Source organism: Heterocephalus glaber, unplaced genomic scaffold (genome assembly GCF_053883595.1).
Source record: "Heterocephalus glaber isolate CG9 unplaced genomic scaffold, H.glaber_assembly_v1.0 deba00001532, whole genome shotgun sequence".
NCBI lineage: Eukaryota > Metazoa > Chordata > Mammalia > Rodentia > Bathyergidae > Heterocephalus > Heterocephalus glaber.
The window spans coordinates 22227087-22251607 of NW_028258330.1; the positions used below are offsets into that span (position 1 = coordinate 22227087).

At 46.4% G+C, this 24521-nt stretch overlaps 1 protein-coding gene and 1 pseudogene across 1 annotated transcript in view; one reads left to right on the forward strand and one right to left on the reverse strand.

Annotated features, from left to right (window-relative positions):
• Positions 1 to 24521, reverse strand: part of LOC101699407 (R-spondin-4) — a gene marked incomplete at its 5' end in the record, with an annotated part of 99723 nt that overhangs the window by 35430 nt on the left and 39772 nt on the right. The window lies entirely within an intron of this gene.
• On the forward strand, positions 4650 to 5119 carry LOC101717037 (ADP-ribosylation factor-like protein 2-binding protein pseudogene; annotated as a pseudogene).

Below are 24521 nucleotides of genomic sequence, written 5' to 3' on the forward strand. Positions count from 1 at the left end.
AGGTAGAACAATAAAACAGAAGGAGCCAGGTCTCTGAGGATGGAGGAACCATCACACCTGCCTGGGACTGCCTGCCTCCAACTGTTTATAAGAAAGCAGATCAGTGTTTCCTTTGGTCACACTTCTTGTGGACTCTCTGCCACTCACAACCAGCTCTAAGCCAAATAGCTCCACCTGGCACACACGATCATGGACCTCAGTGGCCCACCTTAGGTATACAGGGCGGTGCAGGATGATTCTGAGTCTTCCCTCCTGCTCACACTGGCAGTGAGGCTCCTGGCCCTGACTGCCTGGGTCTGCCTAACTGTCTATAGCTGGCTAGAGTCATATCTTAAAATGGCTTGAACCATGCTGAGCCCATCATAAACACTCATTAATGTTAGTAGAAGTCCTTGAGTACAATAGCAATAGGATTCAATCCTGTATGTATGTGTAGAAACTTTCATATCCATAGACCCTAGGCATAAAGGGGTTAATGGACGAAGCATGGGGACAAGTCTCTGGAACCTGACATCCCTACCAAGCCAGGACAGGAACCAAGAGAGAGTTTGAATAATAACAGATAATATGTCTTAATATTCTGCCAGGCATGAAGCCAAGCACTTTCCATGTATGATCTGATATAATCCATGCAGCAATCTAAGAGGCAGATCCTATCATTATGCCCATTTATGGACGAGGAGCCAGAGGCTCAGAGAAGCAATGGGTCTTGCCCAAGACCACACAGCCAGGAAGATACACAGCCAAGACTGGAACCTAGGCTGTGGGTGGTCAGAGCTGGGCCTCACTACCCAAGACTAAGCTGGGCACTAGTCCAGCCTGCCAGGTGGAACAGGCTGTCCTGACTGTTTGGTGACAGACAGAGAGGGCTTGTTCTGCTGGCTGGAGAGCCAGGACCAGGAGGTGTGTCAGCTGCGAGCCCACAGCCACAGGCTGAGGAATAGGGCCAAGACCTCCGTCTGGAGGGGTGTGGGGAGGGAGTGAAGAGAACCTGAAGAGCCAGGCAGAGCATCACAGAATGAACATAAAGCCACAGCCACAGGACAGGCCCTAAATACTGCTCCCTGGAGCCATGACCAAGTAGCCACTGACAGCCACCTGAAGCAGGGCACCACCGGTGCAAGAGGCAGGAAGAGCTTCAGCTATCAAAAGGGAAAGCAAAGGATGGGAAGGGGCACCATTCCAAACAGCCAAGATCAGTCACAGAGAGGCCCAGCACTGTGTCCATAGGACCACCAGAACCTAGGGCCAAGACAGTTCTGCCCAGTGGCCATTGTCTTCACTGCTCTTTGGTTCTCCTCTACTCCCTTTCCCTTCCTCCCCTCCTGCCTTCCTCCCGTCCCTCCTTCCTTCCGTTCCTTCCCTCTTTCCCCTCTATTTCTCTCTTCCACACTGCCCTCCTTATTCTCCCCTTCTTTTCTTCTCCCCTTCCTCACAGATGGGAGAAGCTGCCTCCTCCAGGGACAAAGGAAGGAAATCTCATCTGACCACAAACTTCACTGTGAAATGAAACTCAACTCCCTAAATTGTTGCAATACCAGCCAAAGTGTCCCCAAGCCCCAGATGACCTTTGACTCTCCAGAAATCAAGTGTAAAGGGAGTGTCCCCAAATGACAGAGTGTGTCTCCCATAGCATATATGTAACCTGGAATTCTGGCAGGCAGCTTTGTGGGGTCCTGCATTATTCACTGGGTTGCCTGGGGCTGATTGCTAGGCCTCACTGAGCCTCTGCATTCATGGCTAAGACAGCTTTAGGGGCTGAAAGGTGGGTGAGGCTGGATGACACCCATTGCACACAGTCACAGCTGCCTGGTCTCTTGCTGGCACAGGCTTCTGACCTTCCTCTTAGGCCCATGGGGCTGAGCCAGCTCTCAGCTGATGTTGGCATGTGGCTGAGAAAGTGGACAGGCAGGCTCTCAGGGCCGGCCATGTGCCCAGAGAGCCTTCTGTGCCACCATCCCGTCAGCCAGCTCACCCGTCCAGCCACTGGGCACTTTCTGTGCCCCTGGCAGGACAAGGTTGCAGCCCCGTGTCTCCCACATCTCCGTTCAACTGATGCAAGCCACCCCTCCCCCCACCAAGGCCCTGGAAACAGAAGTCTCCAATATAAATGCAAATTTTCTGCAGTCCCCAGTCTCCTGGCAGCTCCACCGGCTGGGACAGGAGCTGACACTGGCCCAGAGGAGATAGGACACTTCTGGACCACCCTTATCTCCAGCCTTACCCAACTCTTAGCCTGTCAGCTCCACAGGACCCAGGGAGTCCCACCAATTCATTTCCCTATCTCTTCCCTGTCCCATAAGGCCTGGGATGGGCCTGCAGAGGTCCCCTTGTTGCAACTGAGGAGAGAAGAAGTCCTCTAATGGGGAGAAGCCCATCAGGGTGGGGTGGGGTGCAGGCAGGAACAAAGCAGGGATGCAAGAGATGTGGGAGAAAGGGCACCATGACATGGGGTCTCATCTTGGCCACTATCCTGCAGTTGGCTCAGGTGCCACCAGCCCAAGCATTGCTTTGTGTGAATGAGACATCTGCACCTTCTCTTCCTGCTGGGACAGCTCCCAAGGGTACAAGGCATCCCTGCATCCCCCAGGCAGGCACAACTCATACAACTGTGACCTGCAACCTTTGCCAGGGCCCATCTCATCTTTGGGACTTCGTTTCCCTTTGGACAGGGAAGTACCTAGAGACCCCCAATGTTGCACAGCTATACCCACTGCAGGCCCTGGAACTGGGCAGACAGCTCCAGGGGTGAGATCTCTCCTGGGTTTTATCATCCTCCCCATCTTCTGGCTCCTAGGTCTCATGCCCCAGGCTGACTCCAAGACTTACCAGGGATGGAGGAGACTCTGGCCAAAAGCAATCTGTGATCCACATGACCCAGAGTCAGGGTGGGTCTGGGGTCAGGAGCAGGACTCCCAAATGCCACAACCCAGGGTCCAGTCTAGCACATTCCTGTCTCTGCTGCTAACACCACCTCCTCCCTGACGGCCTCATCTGGAGCAGTTCCTTTGCTACCTCCAGAGGCCACATCACACTGCCTCATTGGTTTTTATCTCCATGGTGTTTATCGTTAAGTGAAATTGGCTCATTCATTTACATCTTTCTGTGGTTATTTTCTGGCTTCCCTCTCCCTTACTGGAATTCAAGTTTCTGCAAGAGTAGACACCATAGATCAATAACTCCTGCCCTTGACCTTTTCTAAGGGATCACAACACATCCCTTCCCATCAGGTTAGTAAACTATTCAGCAAGATAGCCATAGTTGCTGAGCACAGAGCCTGCACACAGTAAGTACAGGATAAATACTGATGGTTGTTATTATCAGCATGCAAGGACTAGGCGCATCCTGGCCCTGAAGGCCTGGCTCCCGGCCCATCGCCACCAATTCCCAATGAAATTCCACCTCCTCCCACCATGCTGCCCATGCTCACTATGGACCAAGCTCTTCTCTGCCTTTCTCACCCCAAGTTCCTGGGCAGATTCCTCTTCTCTATGCTCCTCAGCTTCTCTCTAGAAACCGATGCAGTGAACTCCTCCCTGCCTGAAACTTCACGAAGTCGCTACGAGAATCAGGGGACATAATTATGAAGACACTACCTTTAAGCCCTATATATAATTTCAGCACCAAATAGAACTCCAGGCCAGGCATCCACTCCCTCAGAGTCTCTTCCCCATGGCCTCGAATCTCAAGGCCCTGCTTTCCCCTAGCCCATCCCCACCTCATCTCAGGGTTTCTTCAAAGCAGTGGTTTCCATTTGAAACTGGGTTTCTCTTGGACATAATCACTCCACCTTCCCTCACCTACAACCCATCTTTCTCACAATTTGCTTTATATCTTTCTTCAAGTTGCTTCATTTAAAAATGGAAAGCCAGTTCCTGCTAATGGGAAACTTTATACTACTGCCATAAATGAAAATTACTACCAATTACCATAAAAAGAGGGTATCTGTTGATATTTGCTAAAATAAATGCTTAAGTATTAGAAGCTTGGTACACCCAGCAAGAAGGGATCCTGGTGGAGGGTTTTTAAATTCTCAAGATGAGATTCTCTGGAGAACTTTTCAAATTCCTTGGCTCAGTGGACAAATATTCCATGAGAATGCTGTGTGCCCAGCCCATGGGCCACAGCTGTGAGAGGGGCCACTTCCACGAGCACACCGCTTGAGACCTTGAGACCTTGAATTTGTTGGGTATTTTCACTCCTAGGAAAAAACCATGAATGTGGACCTGAATAGTGAAGGGAAACTTTTGGCAACATTGTTGACATAGGAAAAAGTTGGAAACAACCTGAATGCTCATCAGTAAGGGATTCAGTAAAAATGGTGTAGTCCATACGATGAAAAATTATGCAGCCTTTACCAGTGATACTGTGGAATATTCAGATATGAGAAAATGTCCATAGTCTTTTTTAGGTGGGAAAGCAGCTACAAAACAGAATGTTCTATATGATCCCTTTAAAAAAATATACAAGAAGTGGCAGCAAGTGGGGAATGGCCTGGCCGGGCAAGGGCACCCAAGCCAAGCCTGGGGCCTCACACAGAAGTGCTGAGCCGGCTAAGGGGGCGAGGCCTCTCCGCTGCGGAGCGTGTGTTAAGAAGCTAAGAAAAAAAAAGAGGCCAAGGAGACTGCAACCGTGGCTGCCCGGGAGGAGGAGAACTTGGCACTGTCCTTCTCCTCTGCCTCTGATGCAGAATTTGATGTTGTGGTTGAATATTTAGGGGACATTATCATGGATGATGAGTTCCAGTTACTACAGAGAAATTTCATGGACAGGTACTACCAGGAGTTTGAAGACACAGAGGAGAATAAACTTACCTACACACCCATTTTTAATGAATATATTTCTCTAGTGGAAAAGTACATTGAGGAGCAGCTGCTGGAGCAGATCCTGGGGTTCAGTATGGCGGCCTACGTGACAATGTTACAGCACCATAAAGGCTGGTGACATCTTTGACATGCTGCTCACATTTACAGGTTTTCTGGCTTTTAAAGAAATGTTTCTGGACTACAGAGCAGAAAAGGAAGGCCAGGGGCTAGATTTAAGCGGTGGCTTAGTAGTGACATTGTTGTGCAAATCACTTCCAATGCCAGCTTCCCAGACAATCCACAGCATGAGGTAACAAATGGGATCATTCTGGGTGTCACCAGCTAAACAGCTCAGAGAGACTTCTGCTGATGACAACAACAGAAGAGTGCATCTTAGAAAGACTGACTGTTCTGCAGTGCTTCGTTCATGTTAAATAAGTATTGATGGGTCAAAAACATGACCTGGTGCTCCTAGCCCCATTTCTCCCAAATCACCTTCCTGTATTTAGTAACCCTAGTGCTCCTCATCTGTGGACACCTCGCTCTGGTGCTTCTAAGTCAGGCTCTGGAGCAACCCCAGGCCAGTCATCCCAGGCCTCCCCAGAATGCACACCAATGTGGCTGTCAGCAGAGTGCAGGACCCCACTGTCACCAACCCTCTGTCCCTGCAGGTTTTGCACGAGTCCTTTTGTGCATTCATTGCTCTTTTTTACATAGCTCAGAGTTTCAGATCTTAAGCCTCAGTGGGGTTTTTGTTGGGGAGTATTAATCTAGGGAGTCACTCGCCTGAGCCAGCTGCCCCGCTTGAGATCTCAGAATCTCCTATGACCCCTGTCCTGGCTGGAGGAAGCAACTGAGAGAAATGCCCTTTACCTGAAAGCTCCATTGAAAATCCAGTTCTATCTCACACCTGTAGTCCTTGTAACACCATCTTATGCTAGTCCAGATGTAGTCTCCCTGTTTCTAGAAGTCTCTTTTTAAACATTATTTTCAAGAAAATATTTTTTATAGATAAGTACTCAGGCTAACCTAGTGGATATGATCTTCTAGGGAACTTCTATGATTACCCACTCCTGTGATTACCCACTTAAAGATCAAAGTATTATATGTTGTGTGCTCTGTAGTTCTCAGTGTTATGAAGGCAAAAATGTTTTCTACTTTGGTGTGCATGTGTGTGCTGCAAATAGACTAAAGCTATCTTGCTTTAAACTAATGCTATCCTGTTGTCGAAGCATGTTAAGAGTGTTTCTGCATGCTTGCTTAAATCTTTTCCATACAAGCCACTCTGTTGGGTTTCTGTTGGAGTAGGTAGAGTCTCTGCAGTTTCTTCTTCCTTTCCAAACCTCTCTTGCCAACATGGTGCTCCCCGTTTGTCTGAGCATGAGTTGGGGCAGTGGACACTCTACTGGTCACCAGTCAGCTCTGACTTAGCACAATGTTCAGTAGACAACTCCCAACCTGGAAACAATTTGCATCTCTACAAAGAAGAAAAAAAGTTCAATTCCTAATGTGTACTTTTGATTTCACTTTTTATAGTGAAAATAAGAATCTGGCTATTCTGGTTTTAAAGGATATAAGCTATAAGCTATAAGCTATGTGTTTTTTCCATACTAATACATTGCTTACTTTTGGACCATGAGTAAAATTTGAGACATTTTGCAAGAAAAACAACAACAACAACAACAATATATATATATATATATATATATATATATATATATATATTATACAAGATGTGCTTGAAACACATATGGTGAATATTTTTTGAATTTATTACAGAAAAGACGTATTGCTATTAATTTCTCTCTCAAAATACTCTCCCTTGCTCTGAACTCATTTATCCCATTGTTCTTGCCACTTCCTGAAGCAGATATAGAAGTCATCTTTCAGGAGGGTCTTTATGAAGTGTGATCAAAAATACAGTGAATGTTGCTGCTGTGTGTCTTTCAATAGAAAGACAGACTTGTAAAAGTATTATGGTGTATCTTCATTCCGCCCTATTCACCTGATCTGGCACTGTGCAATTTCTAGCTCTTCCCCAAAGTCAAAATGGCTGTGAAAGGTAAATGTTTTGAACTGATTCAGGACATGAGGCACCTGTGACAGTACAACAAAGACATTCATGAAAGAAGACTTCCAGAACTGCTTCAGAAAGTGGCAAGAATGATGGGATAAGGGTGTTCAGAGTTTTTCAAGAAGGGCTAATGGCAATGTATCTTTTATTGTAATAAAAAATTTTGGGGGGGTACCGGGGAATAAATTCGGGACCTTGTGCTTGCAAGGCAGGTGGCAAAACCACTGAGCTAAATCCCCAGCCCAGTAAAATTTTTTTTAAAAATTAACCATTCAGCCAGGCGTGGTTACACATGCCTATAATCCTAGCACTTCGGAGGCTGAGGCAGGAGGATTGCCATGAGTTAGAGGCCAAACTGGGATACCTAGTGAGTTCAAGGCCAGCCTGAACTATATAGCAAGATCCTGTCTCAAAAAAAAAAAACACAAGAGGGCCAGGGTTTTATCTCGGTGGTACCGCTGCGTGCCTCGAAAGTGCAAGGTCTGAAGTCCGATCCCCAGTATCCAAAAAAATAAATAAATAAAGGAATTTAATCATTCACTGTATTTTCAATCACAGCTTGTAGATATATGTATGATAGAAAGATTGGGGGCTTTGGGCTGCAGAGAATTTTTTAAACAAGAAATAAAAAGTACAAACCATAAAAGCAAATACTGATAAAATAATCTACACTAAGATTGACTCTGTCTATCAAAGTTCACCATTTAAAAAGTAGAAAAACAAGCCATAAACTGAGAGATGTTAACAGTTTGACTGACAAAGATTAACATCCAAAATATATAAAGAACAATAGGAAAAGGACAATAAAAAAGAAAAGAAGGCCAACAGTTTGCTCAGACATAGAGAACCAATAAACATTTGAAAAGATGATAAACCTCTGAGTAATTAGGGAAATCTAAATTAATACTTCATTATGTCCATGAGATTGGCAAACCTTAAAAAGCTGGACAAATTCAAATGTGATCAATTATGTGGAACAAAGAGGACTCCTTGACTCTGGTGAGGGGGAGGCCCAGCATAATCACTTTGGACAACACCTTGGCATTGTATTGCACAAATTCTGTGAGCTGGCCATCCTTCCTGGAGTCATGCTAGAGAAACACTTTTATGCATCAGGATGTATGTGTGTTGTTTTTTTTTTTTTGGTACCGGGGATCTAACTCGGGACCTTGCACTTGAAAGGCAGGCGCCAGAACCACTGAGCTAAATCCCTGGCCACATCAGGATGTATAAACAACAACAAAGCCCTTCCCTGGACCCTGCCCTCGGACTCCAGATAAACTCCTCTTCCTTCTTCATTGCTTTCTGCTTTCTTTGGACAAGGTTTTCCCCAGGGCTGAGGCTTCAGCTCTCCTGTGTGTCTGAGTGGTATAGCCCAATCCTGTTGGGCAGCTGCTGGACAAGCCAAATTCCACTTGCAGAGCTGGGCACGGAGAGCATCAGCAGAAAGGAAAGAGGGGACAAGCTACATCTTCCGTGACCCTCCTGGACCAAAGAGAGGCCAACGCTGCTTGGATGTTAGGAAAAAAAGTGGCAGAGTTTTAGAAAGGGGTCATTAATAAATGATGATTTATCAAAGTAACAGATTGTTCTGCTGCCATGCAAAAGAATAGACACCTCCTGATGGGCCACTAGGAACCAGCTCCAAGGCAGGGTGTGGCTCCAGGCTAGAGCACTGGCAGAGAATGTGTGTGAACTGGGTTCCCTCCCCAGCACCTCACAAAAAGGAGGACAGAGAAAGGAAAACATCTCCAAGATATACTGCCAAGTGAGCAAAGCAGGCCAAGCAGCCATCATTATGAAAAGAGAGGAGTGAGGCTCATATGTATATGTTAACTCGTATGTCATTAAATACCTCTGAACACAGGAAAGTGGCCTCTGGAGGAGTGGGTGACTGGGGCTTGGGTGAGGCAGAGTCTTCCTTTTTGTAACATTCTCTTTTGTACCTTTTTATGTTGTATACTCCATGTGATTCTATGGAAAAAATATGTAAATATGATAATTTTAAAATGGAAAAGAAATGTAGCCACATTAAGCCTACTGCATATATAATGATTAAGAAAGTGGAGTTATCTGGGCATGGTGGCCCACACCTGTAATCTTAGCACTGTGGGAGGCTGAGGCAGAAGGGTAGCAAGTCTGAGCCCAGTTTGTACAACTTGGCAAATTCGTGTCTCAAAATAAAGCATAAAAAAGGACCAGGGATATAGCTTAGTGTGAAGGCCCTGGTTTCAATCTCCAATACAGAGAGAGAGAGAGAGAGAGAGAGAGAGAGAGGAAGTTGCTGACCATTGGTTGATATATTGCTACTTGGTAGATACTCCATTAAATTTTATTACTTTCAACTTTGGAAACTTTTCAAATTTTTTAGTCACATCTTTTCAAGTTTTAGACCTTTCTATGGGGTCTTGAGGAATGTATGGGGGTTCTTGGCATTGTGCCTACCACGCCAAGTGCATGGAACAAATCCATTCATTCTGGTGGCTCATTGTTTCACCAGGCACTGTTCTTTGAGACATTTTCCTTTGATTAAAATAGTCTACTTGTTCCATCCAGGACTGATCTTGAGCACAGGTAAAAGATGAGTCCCCAGAGGAACCAGTATGACTCCCCTTTCTCAGGATCCAAAATGGCACAAGGTCGCTGTTGAGATCTTGGTCTCCTATTGCAGACTATGGTATATATGTGATTTTCTACTCTCTACCTACCCTGGGCTCCTTGTTCATTCCTCTCTAGTCATACTGGCTTCTTTGTCCGTCAAATCCCTCACAATGGCAGACAAATTCCAAGATGGGCCTTGTAGTGGTTAAACTTAATCATGTCAACTTGATAAGTTTGGAACTGACCTAGGGGATTAATAAAATATGCTCTGGGGCCAGGGATTTAGCTCAGTGGCACTGCAGCTGCCTTGTAAGCACAAGGTCCTGAGTTCGATCCACAATACCAAAAAAAAAAAAAATGCTCTGAGTGTGTCTGGATGAGTCATAGAGGAATGACCTTAGGTGCTGTAAACGATTCCTACCCCTTCCTCTCCAGCACTGTTCTCCTGCTCTGCTTCTGGTTGTCAAGAACTAAGCAGCTCTGCTCCACCATGAATTAAGCAGCTTGGTTCCACCATGCCCTTCTGCCATAATGTTTCTGTCCTAGAGCCAGCTGATCATAGACTGAGTTCTCTGAAACCATGAGCCAAATTAAACCTCTCCTTTAAACTGTGGGCTTGAGTATTATGTCCTAGCAACAGAAAAGCTTACTCAGACAGAAAATGGTACCAGAGAAGTGGGATTTTGCTGTGACTATACTTGACAATGTGGCTTAGAAGTCTTTGGAATTGATTTGTGGAAGGAGTTTAGAAAGGTTTCAAGATGTGGGCTAGAAAAATCTTAGAATACTGTTAGCAGAATCTGATGGGTGATTCTGGTCAGAGTTCAGAAGACTGGAGTGCTAATAGGAATGCAGACAGTAAAAGCCAGGCTCAGGATGTTATAGTTGGGAACAAGGACTCCATTGGCAGTTGGACTGAAATTACACTCTGGCAAAAAAAAAAAAGTCTACATTTTGTTTGTGTCTCAAGATTTTGCAGGATACTGAGATTAAGAGTGGTAGACTAATTAGTCTGGCAGAGGAAATTTCAAGTAGTCAAATATTCAGGCTGTGGCGTGGGTATTGCTGGCTGCTTTTAGCCAGATTTATAGTACAAATCAGGAGTAAAAAGCAGAACAGAAAAATTTTTAAAACTTAAATTTGGGCCCAAAAGAAATCATGTGCAAAATTAGTGCCAAAGGAAGTATAGTTGCTGAAGAGACTACCAATGAAAAAGAAACCAAGTACAATCAAACCTTGGATTGCAAGTAACTTAGTATGTAAACATCAGGCAAGATGAGCAAACATTTCTAAGAAATTTTAACTTGATAAATGAGTGATGTCCTTCGGGGTTGAAATGCTGCCTCAGTGATTTACTGGTGAGGTGGCCTTGTGGAAGTTGCTTTTCTGGAAACTCAAGTTCTCTGTGTGACAAATGGGAATAATAATAGTATCTACCTGGGCTGAGATTTAACTCAGTGGTTCCACCGCCTGCCTTGCAAGCACAAGGACCTGAGTTCGATCCCCGGTACCAAAAAAAAAATAGTATCTACCTCACGACATTGTGAGGACGAAAGGATTAGTAACAATAAAGCATTTAAAATACTGTGTTACCTGTTGGTTCAATAAATATGGCAATTCCCACTTTATAGACAAGGAAACTGAAGGGGGAGAATGTTAAGAAACTTCATACAAATTCACTTGTTTGAAATCCATGTTATAATTAGAAGTCTGCAATATATTTATAGCTTTACATCTGTTATTATGCTGGTGTATATATAGCTTTTTTAAAATTAAAGCACCTTAAATATTTTTACATTTAAAAAAAGAGTGATGTCTTGCAATGCAAGTAGTATGTCACACTGAACATCACATGATCACAACAGGTTCCTCTCTCCCTCTCTCTCTCTCTCTCTCTCTCTCTCTCTCTCTCTCTCTCTCTGCTTTGATATATAAGTGCTTTGGATTATGAGTGGAACTAATTATTCTTGCAAACCAAAATTTTACTATACTTTTTCCAGGGAAAAGATGAACTACACCTTGTGGGCATCTCAGAAATCAGTAAGACTCCATCCATCATAGGCTCAAGAATACAAAACTATAGGGCTGGAGATTTAGCTCAGTGGTTCCGCCACCTGCCTCGAAAGCACAAGGACCCAAGTTTGATCCTCAGTACAAAAAAAAGACTCAAGAATACAAAACTATAAACCTTTCATTTGAGAAAAGAGTCCCTGGGACCCTTGCTCCAGAAGGGTCGGCTAGGGAACTGATTACCTAGGATTCATTTTGAATGCTCAGTCATCCTGGCACTCATATGCCACTGCAGCCATGGTCAAGTGGCCCTTCTGCTGACACCAGACCTTAGCTTCATCCATGTGATGTTGGTTTTACTGGCATGCAGAATGCAAGAGTTAGGGTCAGGGAGGCTTCCACTCCGAGGAAGACCTGGGAGGCCAGGCAAGAAGCCCCTTTGAGGGCAATGTGTAAAGCTGTGGAAATAAAGACAAAGGTGCAGTGGAGACCCCAGGAAGGTGGGGATGCCAGGAATGTGGCCAATCTGCTGAGGAAAATGCAGGGGTGGGGGGAGGGCAAAAGAGAGGCCATGTGGGCTGCTACCAGAAAGCCCATAGAAGTGGAGCTGCCCAAGCCCTCTGGGACCCACATCTCACCACTCTGTGCTCCAGATGCCAAATATGGAGCTATAGGATTTAATGCTTACTATGCTGGTTTTTGGTGTTGCTTTGATCATATTCTCTATCTCACTCTTCCTCCCCTTTGTAATGGGAATGTTTAGTTTACCTTGTGCCATTGTACCTTGGGATTTTGTAACTTGCTTTTTATTTTCACAGAGGATCACAGCTAAGAGTTTGCCTTGGGTCTTAGAAGAGACTTGGACTTGGACATTTGAAAAATGCTGGAGCTGGAAAGTCTTTGGGAAAGGGATTATTGTTTCCAGTTGAACACAGGATAATGTTAGGTGAAATTATTAACTTGATTTTTTTTATTTGGAGATTAAGTGTGTTTATTTGGAGTTTGGGTGTCAAGTTGACAAGAAGTGCAATGTAGAGGTTAAGTTTAATCATGTCAACTTGACTAGCTTGGGAGCAGCCTAGGGGATTAATAAAGCACACATGTGGCTGTGTCTTGGTGGGTCACAGAAGCATACTTTGCTGGGGATTTAGGTGCCGCCACCTGCTTCGCAAGTGCAAGGTCCTCAGTTCAATCCCCAATACCAAAAAAAGAAAAAACAATTATAGCACAAAAGCATACTTTGCTCCACCACATCCTCCTGCCTTAGAGCCAGCCAATCATAGACTGAATCCTCCAAAACCATGAGCTAAGTTAAACCTCTCCTTCAAGTTCTGGGTGTCAGGTATTGTGTCCCAGCTATGTGAAAACTGACTAATACAGCCCCTAAGATTTCTTCTCCTCTCCTCTCCAAGTATGTGACCTGAAAAATCCCCTGGATTATGAATGTGATGGTGTATACCTCCATGATTAGGTCATTTGGTAAAGGTGACCTGAAGATGTGGAAAGTATTTGGCTTGTCCTGACCTAATTTCCTGACCCCTTTAAAAGTAGTGAGTTTCCACTGGCTGACCACAGCCTGAAAAGGATTCGACACACCCTTGCTGACATGAAGACAGAGGGGGCCACATGTCAAGGCATGCAGGTGACCTCTAGGAGCTGACAGCCAATGAGAAAACCAGGACTTCAGTATTGTTGCCCTCAAAAATGAATTTACTACCTGAGCATAGAGGCAGAGGCAGGAAAATCACAAATGCAAGCCCAGCCTGGGCAATTTACCTACTTAGGAAAACCCTGTCTCAAAACTAAAAAAATAATAAATAAATATTTAAAAATTTTAAAGTCTGTGAGGTACTTCAGTGCAAACACTCTGGGTTCAACCCTCAGTACTGCAAAAGAAAAAAAAAAAGGAATTAATTTACAAGTAGCTGTTTCCCTGACAGTCAAGAACAGAGCCCAGCCCACCCCTGATTTTCACCCTGTGATTCCCCAACTTGTGACTTACAGAACTACAAGCTAAGCCACTGAGCTTGAGGTCACTGCTTACACAGTAACGGGAATCAATGGACATGCCACACTGGCTGCATTCTGACCCTGCTTTTGAATGGGTCCCTCAGCCTGGAAGGGTATCCCCACAGGTATTTTCCCTCCTTTCACCCAACTCTCTGTTCAAACATCCCTTCCAAAGAGTTCTGCCCTACCCTGACCATATCATCTAGAATAGCACCACTCCTTCGTTTTCTAGTCCCCTGCCCACTGGATTGTTTTGTATATCATTTGTCACTACTTGATGTTATATGGTTTCAGTTTCATCCAAGTAACTTTATTTTGAAATAATGTTACACAGAGAAAAGTTGCGAATGCTGTACAAAGAATTCCCGTATGCTGCATCTTTCACCTGGAATCTCTTGACATTGGCACTTAAACACGTGTGCTTTATCATGCTCTCTTTGTTTGGAGAGAGATTCTTTCTGAACAATTTGAGAGTAAATTGCCAGTCTGATTCCCCATCACCCCAGAATACTCTAGTGTCTACTTCCTACCAACAAAGGCCTTCTACATAATTACAATAATGTCATTGAAATCAGGGAATTGATATTGATGTATTATTACCTTCTAATCTTCAGACCCAGTAAAATAGTGCTAGTTGTCCCAATATCAGTGTCTTTTATAATAAACAAAAAGATGCAACCAGAAACACAGCATTTCCTTGTCTCATCTCTGTAGTCTCCTCTAACCTGGACCATAGCTAGGTTTTGCCTTGCCTCTCATTACCTTGGCACTTACTGGGCATCTTGGGCAGGAACATCACAGGACTGGGTTTTTGCTCCTCTCTGATAATCCTAGCAGGGTCCCATGTCAACTCTTTCCCTAACAAGTGATGTAACCTTTCAGCACTTGATTAAGGTGGTCTCTGCCCTGTTTCTCCACTCTAAAGCCACACTCTTTCCCTTTGTAATTATTACATACTGGGGCAGTAATTGAAGACTACTGTCAATATCTTATCTGCAACAAGGTTTCACACAGTGATTTTAGTTTTAGCATCCAGTAATGATTCTTATCTATCTATATGTATCAACAACATAAGTTTACGCTGATTATTCCAACTCCAACCTAACATCACATGGTCCTTCTAGCCTTGCTGGTGTCTGTGTCTGCCGTGGCCTTCTCTGATGGCAAGAGACCTGCTCTCCTTACCCTCAACACATGTGCTTGCTTGTTCAAACCCAGCCTGGGCCGTGTTGCCTTCCATGCTGAGTCCCACACCCAGCACCATTTCCAACAAGTATTGATAAAGGGAAGTAAGAAAGAAGAAATTGAATACTTTTTATGTTATTTTATTAATTAATAATAAATTCACTTGATACAAAAATTAAAACTACAGAAAAGTCTGCAGTGAAAAGTCTCCTTCCTGGCCCCCTCTCTTGCTCTGACCCCTCCTCCACAGATAACAACTATTATTAGTTTGTTATGTAAATGACTGACATAATTACTTTTTTGTTTCCCCCTCTTTTGTGCAAACATTTTGTACAAACATTTCTTTTCTCACTGGTCAATACATCTTGGAGACTTCTCTATACCAGTACATTAAGCATAGTCTTTCCGTTCTGATGACTGTATAGTATTCCATTCCTTGACTGTGCCATACTTTATTTAGTTGGCTCATGTATTATAGACATTTAGATTGTTTCTAAGATTTCTTTTTGAGACAGGGTCTCACTTTGTAATGCAGGCTGACCTTAAATGCACTATGTAACCAGGCTAGCCTAAAACTTATAGCAATTCTCCTGCCTCAGCCTCCCTAGTGCTGCGATTACAGGCATGTGCCACCATGCCCTGCTTTGTTTCTAAGATTTTTCTAGGCAAAATAAGACAGCAATTTTTTAAAACTTTGAATGTATTCATTTCACAAGTATACAAATACATCCATGGAATACATTTTCAGAAATGGGGTTGTTAGTGTGATCTTTTATGTTTATATATTTAATGAATAATAATTGTCTCACCTCTTAGAATGCCAGCTCTGAGAAGAATGGGACTCTGCTATTCACTATTTTCCCAGCATCAAGAACTGAGCAGGTACTCAATAAACATTTACTCACTAAGTGAATGAGTGACAATTCTCTCTTGACTGTCTCGAGCATTTATGGGCACTATACCTTGCCTGGCACCATGCATCATCTTGCTAATCCTCCAAACACACCTGGGAAGTAGGGACTGTTTAACAGCCCTATTTTACTAATTAAGGTCCTGGGGCCCAGAGAAGGGCCATGATTAGCCTGAGGTCACACAGCTGGCTCAAGCCAGGCAACAATTCCCACGCAGGCAACTCAGACACTGGGGTCTGCACTCTCAACACCTCTCCTACTGCCCAGGCACAGCTCACAGCCTTGCAACCCCATGTGGACCCCTCATCTCACCCCAACCACTTTCCAACTTCTCCCCATTGTCACCCCAGTTCAAGTCGCTTGCCCCCCACCTTCAGCTGACACAGGACAGGAAGGAGAAGAGCTGTCATTTCCATACAGCTGTCCCAGAGCCAGGCCCTGCCTCAGCCCCCCCATTTCCCTGAAAAGGCTGAATTGTCTTGGCCGTTTGGGGGGCACCTCTCGGCATAGGCCAGGCTGCCTGGGCAGGGCCTGGCGGGGCTATTATCCCACATTATCTCACTCCCCTGCTCCTGAAAAGAACCGGTGACTGCCTCCCCCACCCCACCCCGCCTGCTCTGTCTTTTATACTTAATTACCTCACTCATTACCCCACAGCCTGCAGAGGCTGGACCACAACTGGGGCGTGAGTAATCCCAGCCTCACACATCCAGCCGGCAGGAGTGGACTGCCCACACAGCCCATAAATAAAGAGCCAGGCCTGGTCCGGCCTTCCCAACAGAAGGGCTCTGTGTTGGCTGTTGGGAGGAACAGGCCTCGCCCTCTCAGACCCGTTCCCAGTTGGCCTTTGCCAGCCGTGGTGTTGTGGCTCTACCTCTTCCACTCCAGACAGTGACCTTGAACTTCCCCAGGCCACTGAAGTCACAGTTCGGTGCCCTTGAGATGGGTGGGACAGCACCTCTTCCTCATCCAACCCTGGGCCCCTAAATGCAACTTCCGGGACCTGTGTGACCCCTGCAGCCACCTCCCACCCCTTCCCTCCCAAGCATGGAATGTCCCCTTGCTCTCCAGCTCCTTTGCACATACTGTTCCTGCCTCACAAGCAGCCTTCTGAAGCACACCAGGGATGGTTAGTTCCTGTTCTATCTAAAGGTCACCTCCTCTGGGGCACCTTCTAAATCCCTCCAGGCTGGGTCCTCGAGTTCCTCACCTCTCAAAGCACTGAGCCTGTACTGTTTGCTCATCTCTTGAGGAAGAACTGAGTCTTGACACATCTCCCCTTCCCAGTGCTCAGCTGAGGCCCTGGTAAAGGGTGAGGCCATTTACTGGGGACCAGGGAAATATGAATGAGTAAACGAAGGAAGGAATGAACAGTGGGGTGAGGGCTAGAGTTTGTTGGCTGGTGAGCTGATGTCTGGGAGGAGGGTGTTTGTTCCTATTTCATGGGCATTCTTCCTCCTGTGCTATGGCTTCCTGGAGTCCAGGGCCTCTGAGCTCAGAAGGGTGAGTGATCTGGAAACTCTCAGGGTCAATTCTGCCTTCTAGCCACCAGCAGGTTGGGCCAGACTCCTTCCCTCCTGTCACCTCGAGAAACACTAGCCTCCCCATACCACCCCCTGCATGAGATGCTCCAGTCTTGGCCCAGAAAAAGCCTGCACAACCTCTCCAACCACACAAAGGCTTTTGCATCACTGCTGTGGCATCTTGGGGCAGGTAAACTAAATAAATAAAATAACACAGTATTACAAAGGAAACCAATAATATTGAAACAGTCATCAAAATATTAAAAACAAATTTGCATTAGAGTATACACGTGCTTCTTTATTACATTTGGTAACACAAGATTTAGCAAATACCTGTAGCCATTTCCAAGATATGGTGAGTATAAATGATACTTCAAGACCTCTGAAACATCTGTAATGAGGTAAGAGCACATCTGTGATTTCTATTGGTGACAAAGTCATGGGTCCTGCTACTTTCCCTTGGTTTGTTGCCTACATTCATAATCGAAGGAGTGATGTGTTTCAGGTAGAGATTAGTGAAATTAAAGATGGAATACTTTTCCCACACGTGTTAATAGTGGGCCTCCTGACTTCCTTCCTATGGACTCCAGCTTCCAAGGCCCTAGGATAGGAAATGACAAGTACACCACAAACATCCTAGCACTCCTTCCTGTGTCTTGGCAAGCATCTTTAATCAATTATAACACTGAGCCTAAACTCAGCTCCAGAATCTATCTCAACATCATATTCTCAGAAACTGCTACCAACAACCAAGATTATGCTCTCGAACTGTTACTAATTGGCCATGGGGGAGGAGGCAGTGCCATGGTGGGAATGAGATTAAGGTGAGGGGTGGTAAAGTGAGGTTTGGCAATAATATAGAGGGGGCATAAAAACAAAACGCTTGATGGTAGCTTGATATTAGCTTGATGCGTGTCATCAGGAGAAATTTCAAAAGTTTATGAGATATGTCTGGCCACATAATTAGGAGTTTGAAATCTAGACCAAGGGAGGTGATGCTTTCTTTCCACTCAAGCCCACTGACATATTTCTGGAAGTTTTATGTTCAATTCTGGGCCCTGCACTTTCAAAAGAACATCAGCCGAAAGCACCATGCCTCAGGGGAGCAGCCAGAATGCATGACGACCGTATCCCATGCCTCTCATCTGCTCATGCCATGAACATGTGAGGAGACTACTGGCCTGTGCTGTGCACGGAGATGGAGACACAAATGTGAGCAACCCAAGCCACTGCCCTTGAGGTGAGGACAGGAAAAATCTGGAATTCTGCATATCCCCAAGGGGCCCTATGGGCCAGAAGGATGGGTCAGTGGAGAAAGATTCAAACTCAACAGGAGAAAAATCTAAAGGAAAGTTTCCAGGTAATGCCATGGGCTGTCAGATCATCCAGAATCCACGAACAAACATGCCTGAGGCATCTCCAAGTGGGCCAGAGGCTCCACCCCAGGAAAAAAGCTGCCAATCAGGATGAGCCACGGCCTGAGGGAGACTTCACTGCTGACACTGTGGGACCCAGGGATCCCAGCTCATGCTGGATACTGGCACCAAGACCTTTGTTGCTGATGGACATCACTACAGCAGTCCCCACGCTCTCTTCAGAGTGGCAAACACAGGGTAGCTGGATCATGTGACTGTCCCTGGCTGCAGAGGGGGCTGGGCAGACAGTGTTGACCCCACCAGCATGAGACAGGGACTCACAGGGCAAAGGTACTGAAAGGCACTGGGCAGCCAAATGGAAGGTCCACTGCCCCTTGCAGCCACAAGGATAAGGTGCTCTGATGGCCCAGCTCTGTGCCCAGTGCTCAGCATACACTGTCCCGGACTCAGCTCAGCTCTGCTGAGTGCATGCTGTCCTCACAAACCCACTTTACAGAGGAAGAAGGAAGGCCAGGGAAGCTAAGCCATATGCCCTATTCTCTTAACTGCCCCCCAGAGGTGAGGCAGCTGGGAGGGGCTCATTTGTCCTCTTTGAAGCTGACCCAGGCCACTGAGCTCTAGGCACCACCAGTCCTGGAAGCCTTGGATACCAGGTCGCACCTGCCCAGCAGGGCTACGGAGGATTCCCTGGGTCTCGACCAAGCACTTACTGCATCCTGGACACTAAAGTCACCTCCTCAAGGAGGTCTTCCTTGACTACCACACCCAAAACTGTTCTACCACATCTACCTTAGCCCTGTGTCAGTGGCTTCCCAGAGCTTTCTGCAACAGGAAATAGCTGGCTTTTCTACCAGTATTGGCTCAGTAGGACATAAGATGCATGGGAGCAGATATTTGTCTTATTCACTACTGTGTCCAACCCTCAGCACAGGGTCTGGCACATAATAGATGCTCAGTTAATATCTGCTGTGAGCCTTTGGGTAATTTCTTAACCCCTTTATAAAATGGGAATAATCAAAACTGGTTGTAAGGATTCCAAGAGCTCATGTGAACCAAGCAGACCTTTTAATGAGCACTTACTGTATGCCAGGCCTGCACGGGACACTGGACTATCACTAAGAGTTCACAGTTTAGGCAGAGCCCCAGTGGGATGCCACTGCGGGGTTAGGAGTCAGGGAGAAGAAAGGTTCCTCGGGGCTGAATGGCTCACAAGACCAACTGTAAGATGGAGTTGGGGGCCACAGTGGCTGGTGTACCCAGCACAGACTGTATGCGAGCACCTCTCCTCTTCTGTCTGCCCTGTGGTACCATTAGCATAAGTGTCCCCATCTGAGGCCAAAGAACCTGCAGTATGAAGAGGACAAGTGACTTGCCCAGGGCAGATGGATTGTTACTAGGAAGCACAGCAGAGTTTAAACCGAGACCACCCATGCCTTTACCCCTGTGCTCCCTGCACCTCCGGCTGGTTCGAGTTGAGGGGGCTGGAAGGTGCATGCAGGAGCACATGGATTCTCTGCTTCCTTGGAGGTCCATCCATCCATAGTCTGAGGTCAAGCCCAGGTCAAGCCCAGGTCAATCCTGGGGGCCCTTGCCTCCAAGCCTGTGAGCCACCTCCTGGCCTCATGCAGCAGCTGATGGGACCCAGCTGGTGCCTGAGCAAAGGCAGGGAGCAGGAGGCAGAGCCGAGGGTGCTAAGAGAGGTTGCTTCCTCTGTGCTAGGAGTCCTGGGAACCAGGAAATGCCAACTCTGCAGCTCTGACAGCCGCCTTGGCATCTGCCAGGGATGGTTGTGAGAGCTCAGCTGATAGGGAAGAGAGAGAGGAAAGATGTGAACTTGTAAAAAAATAACGTGACCTTGGTGGGATCAGGAGTGTCTCCAGGTTTGAGGAAAGGCACTTTAGTGCAAGGCCATTGGTGTCTGTGATAGTCAGGGTAGGATCAGTGATATCCCAAAACAGTAGGAAATCTCGAGGGTTGATGGATCGACCTGGCCAGGGCCAAAGGAGATTGTGGTGAGTACGGGTCACAGGAGGTTTGCACTCATTCACCCAAGAGCTGCACTTCCTGAGCACTTATTATTCACCCCACAGTGGGCAGGTGAGGGCCGTGTGACAATGAATGGAGCAGGTCTGACCCCATTCAAGGTCACTCAAGTAGTGCTCCGCCCTGGTAGGGGAAGGGACACCCCGTTGGAAGGCTCCCCCTACCTACCTACATGGACACCTTTGGGCTTCTTAGAGGGAGGGACTCCTAGTGTGAGGTCAGGACTTTGCAACCAGACAGCCCAATGAGAATCTTAACACCACTGGCTCCTGGCTGGGTCTCTTGGGTAGGTCACCCTGCCTCTCTGAGCCCTGGCTTCCTCATCTGGAAAACAGGGAGAGCAACAGACCCTACCTCATAGATTGTTATGACAATAATGTGAGATACTGCACTTAAAAGGCTGGACTTGGCTCTGGGCACATAGTATGTGCTCAATGTCAGCATCATGATCCTCTGGGGCTGACACATGCTCCTTCTTTCATGTGTCACCCTTGTCCTGGGCTGGATCCTGGGGTCAGGCAAGAGAATCATGGAAGGAAGGGCTAATGAGGCCAGGAGGGGAGAGAAGTGAACTCCAGGTAGTCGGGACAGCATATACAAAGTCCAAGGCAGGAGGTTTTGAAGTCTCTGCCTCTGTCTCTGCCTGTTTCCACCACTCCAGTCAGTGCCTTCCTGAATCTGCAGCAGCTTTGAGGCTCTGAGCCAATAAAAATGAAAATGGGAAAATCCCCAGAATTCCATGCCAGGGCCTTCATGACCCAAGAGGAGGCAGCATGGCAGGGAGGGGAGGGCACAGTCCCTGGGAAGACTGCCCAGGTGGCCTTGTGGCTCACTACTAACTGGCTGTGAAACCTAGGATAAGTCATTTAACCTAACTGTGCTTAGTTACCCCCTCTGTAAAATGGGACCAACAATTCTGTCTGCCTCCCAAGGTGAGTATGAGGACTCACTGTGGTGATATCTGTAAAGTGCATAGGTCTGTACCTGGTACATGGCTCAGCACTCCTTGTTGATTAAATGAGTAAAGGAAAACATGAGCAGAGACAGGGAGGTGCTGCTCAGATCTTCTCTGGGCTGCAGTAGTGGAGATCCTCCAGCCTGATGCCTTGGCCATTTCCAGGGCACTTGCTGCTGACAGAGCACAGCTGGAACCCCACCTGGCACTGGGTCCTGAGTGGGCCTCCTCTGCTGGAACCTTTGCCCCAGAGCCGGCTGGAGTGACCAGGTCTTCCTTGGAGCTCCGCCAGGCCTGGGTCTCTCTCCTCAGTCCTCCTTTCCTCCATCTCTCCTTGCTCAGGTCACATCTGCACCCCAGAGGGCGAGCTGTTCTCCTTTGATCCCAGAAAGTGGTCCCCAGTAAGGCTCTTACATTTCCACTTCCATTGTCACACCTGCTTCCCAGAGGACCAAAGCAACAAAGGAAAGAATAGAGCATTTATCAAATTTCTGAGGCCCTACCGCATGCCTTTGGAGAGCCTGAGCCTGGGTGCACCGAGCTGTGAAATCATCCAGCTTCAGCCTTTCCCTCACCTCTTCCCTTTGGGCCAGAGAAGGAGGTCTAGATAAACACACTAGAATCTGGGCTGGGCAAGTGGAGCTTATGGGAGAAAGAGCCCCGGCAGCACAGAGCGGATGCATTTGCGGCTGCTCTCCTCCTTGGAATTCGTACAGAATTCCATTATCAGATCTGGACAGCAGCTCAGGGACCATTTCATCCCATTCCCATTTGACAGACAAGAAAGCTGGGGCCCAGAAGGGAGAGAAGAGCCAGGGCAGGGATGGGTTCCTGACTCCCAAGTCTGTGCTCCTTCCTGAGAAGCTGAGTGAAATGCACAAATCCCATGATGCCCCAGGGCCCTTTACAGATGGGCAGGGGGAGCCTTGGGGCAGCTCTGCCAGCCAGCTCAGTCACAGCTCTGAGACTCCTAGACTCTAGTAGATACCTTCTTCCTGATGGGCAGCACAGGCACAGTGGCCTTGAGGCCTTAAGCCTCATCTATAGAACAGGCCAATAGCAGAGTCTTCCTCCCTAAGCCACGATGAGGCTTAGAGGAGTGAAAATAAGTAAATAACAACAGTCAGCCTTTACCATGTCACATGACCATGTGCCAGGCCTTGTTCTAAGCACTTTCCATGAGCATTATCATCAAAGTGAAGCAGGCCTATTTACACTGCCATTTTACAAATGGGAAAAAAGAGGCATGGAGAAAGACAGCTGGGAGATGGTAGGGCAGGGATTTAAATTGAAAATAAACTGACCCCAAATTCTTCTACTTGGAGCCCCAGGCCAAGCCTGCTTCTCCTAAGTTCTTGTGTAGCTCAGTGCCAGGTCCAAGGAGCTCCTCAGTCATGTTGCTGATGGTGTAATAATAATTGTCACTGGGGAAACTTGCCATGGGCAATGCTATCTTCTCCAAACCAGAAGAAATAATGAATTTTCTGACATGTTTTACTAAACTTCATCATTTCTTTTATTTGGCAGTAAATAGATGGTTACCAAGTGCTCAAGATAAATGTTTGTTGAATTGAAAAATTTTATAGTCTTTTTGGAAAATACGAAAAGAAGGAGGACAACTCCCTTATAGTTCCACCAGCCGCCTTTCACTTCTCTATGTGTGTTTATTTTTATTTTGGTTCATAGTTGTGAATATGCTATGAGAGATTTCTGGATTCTGCATCCTTCACTTAACATAATTCTATGAGTTCTTCCCTGTATATAAATTTTTAATGACTGCAGAATATTCCATCGTGTGGATGTTTTCTTCCCCTCCCCACTTTATCCAGCTTGGGGTTTTTATTCCAACCTTGGATGCTGCAGCAAACATCCTTGGGAATAAAGTTCTTTCCTTACTTGATGTGACTTGGAGAAATAAATACCTAGCAGCAATTTTCCTGAACCCAATAAGCTGGTATTGAGGGTGGTTCTGGGGACAGTGGCTCTTCTTGGTGTCCTAGTGATGAAATTCTGCCATCCATGCTTAAGGCCACTCCCCCCAAAGTTACTTTTGAACCTCAGCTTCTGGACTAAAGAAGCTTATCTGGTTTTGTGCCCATGCCACCTTCCACACTGAAGGCTGCAGCCAAGGATCTTATTCTCAGCCTGACACCACTGGGCTGCAGGATCCTGGGTATGTCACTCCTGTGGGGCCTTCACTTACCAGTAAAGGAGTGGATCACTTCTACATCCTGCCCAGAAAAAAAAGGCATAATGTAGGAAAGCTCAGTCCCAACTCTGTCTATAACTTATTGCAGACTGTCAGTGACTTGTTGAGCTCTCTGGGCTTAGTCTTGCCATGTCTTAAGAGGAGCTTGGAGTGGTAGAACCATTAGGCAAGCAGAAGTGAGTTTACTGGCACCCATTTGTCTTATTTATTCCTAGGGAGTAGGCACCCCTAGCGGACAGAGACAAAAAACCCAAATATGGCCACATCATGAATAGCAGTCACCAATTGAACAAATAAACAACTTTCTCGATGTAAGCAGCCAAAAGCTACTCTCCAGCCAGTAGGGGCTATAGTTACAGGCCACCATTACCGGTGGAATCTCACCAGCATAGTGAGATGGGGTTCAGCACTGCCAACTTCTTCACTTCATCTTTTTTACTTCTTGCTTTCCCTCAAGCGCATTCTTCCAGCACAAGGTCATTCCTGCTTCAGAGGCTTTTGAACTGCCTCTGCCTGGAGCCCTCTTTCCTTGGCTCCTCCATGGCTGGCTCAAACCTTGGCATGAATATCACCTCTCCCAGGAGATCTCTGCTGGCCAACCTATCTAAAGGCACCATCACCCTCCATGATTTCATCTACTGTCATAGCCTCACAATACCGAACCACAATACCAAACGACTCTCAGAAAGGACAATGTTGACATAAATGTTTCTGTGTTTACTGTCCACCCGCTCTTCCCTGGATGCCAGCTCCAAGATCCCAGGGACCATGGATGCTTGGCTCACTATTTATTCCATGGCACTCCATGAACATGTGATA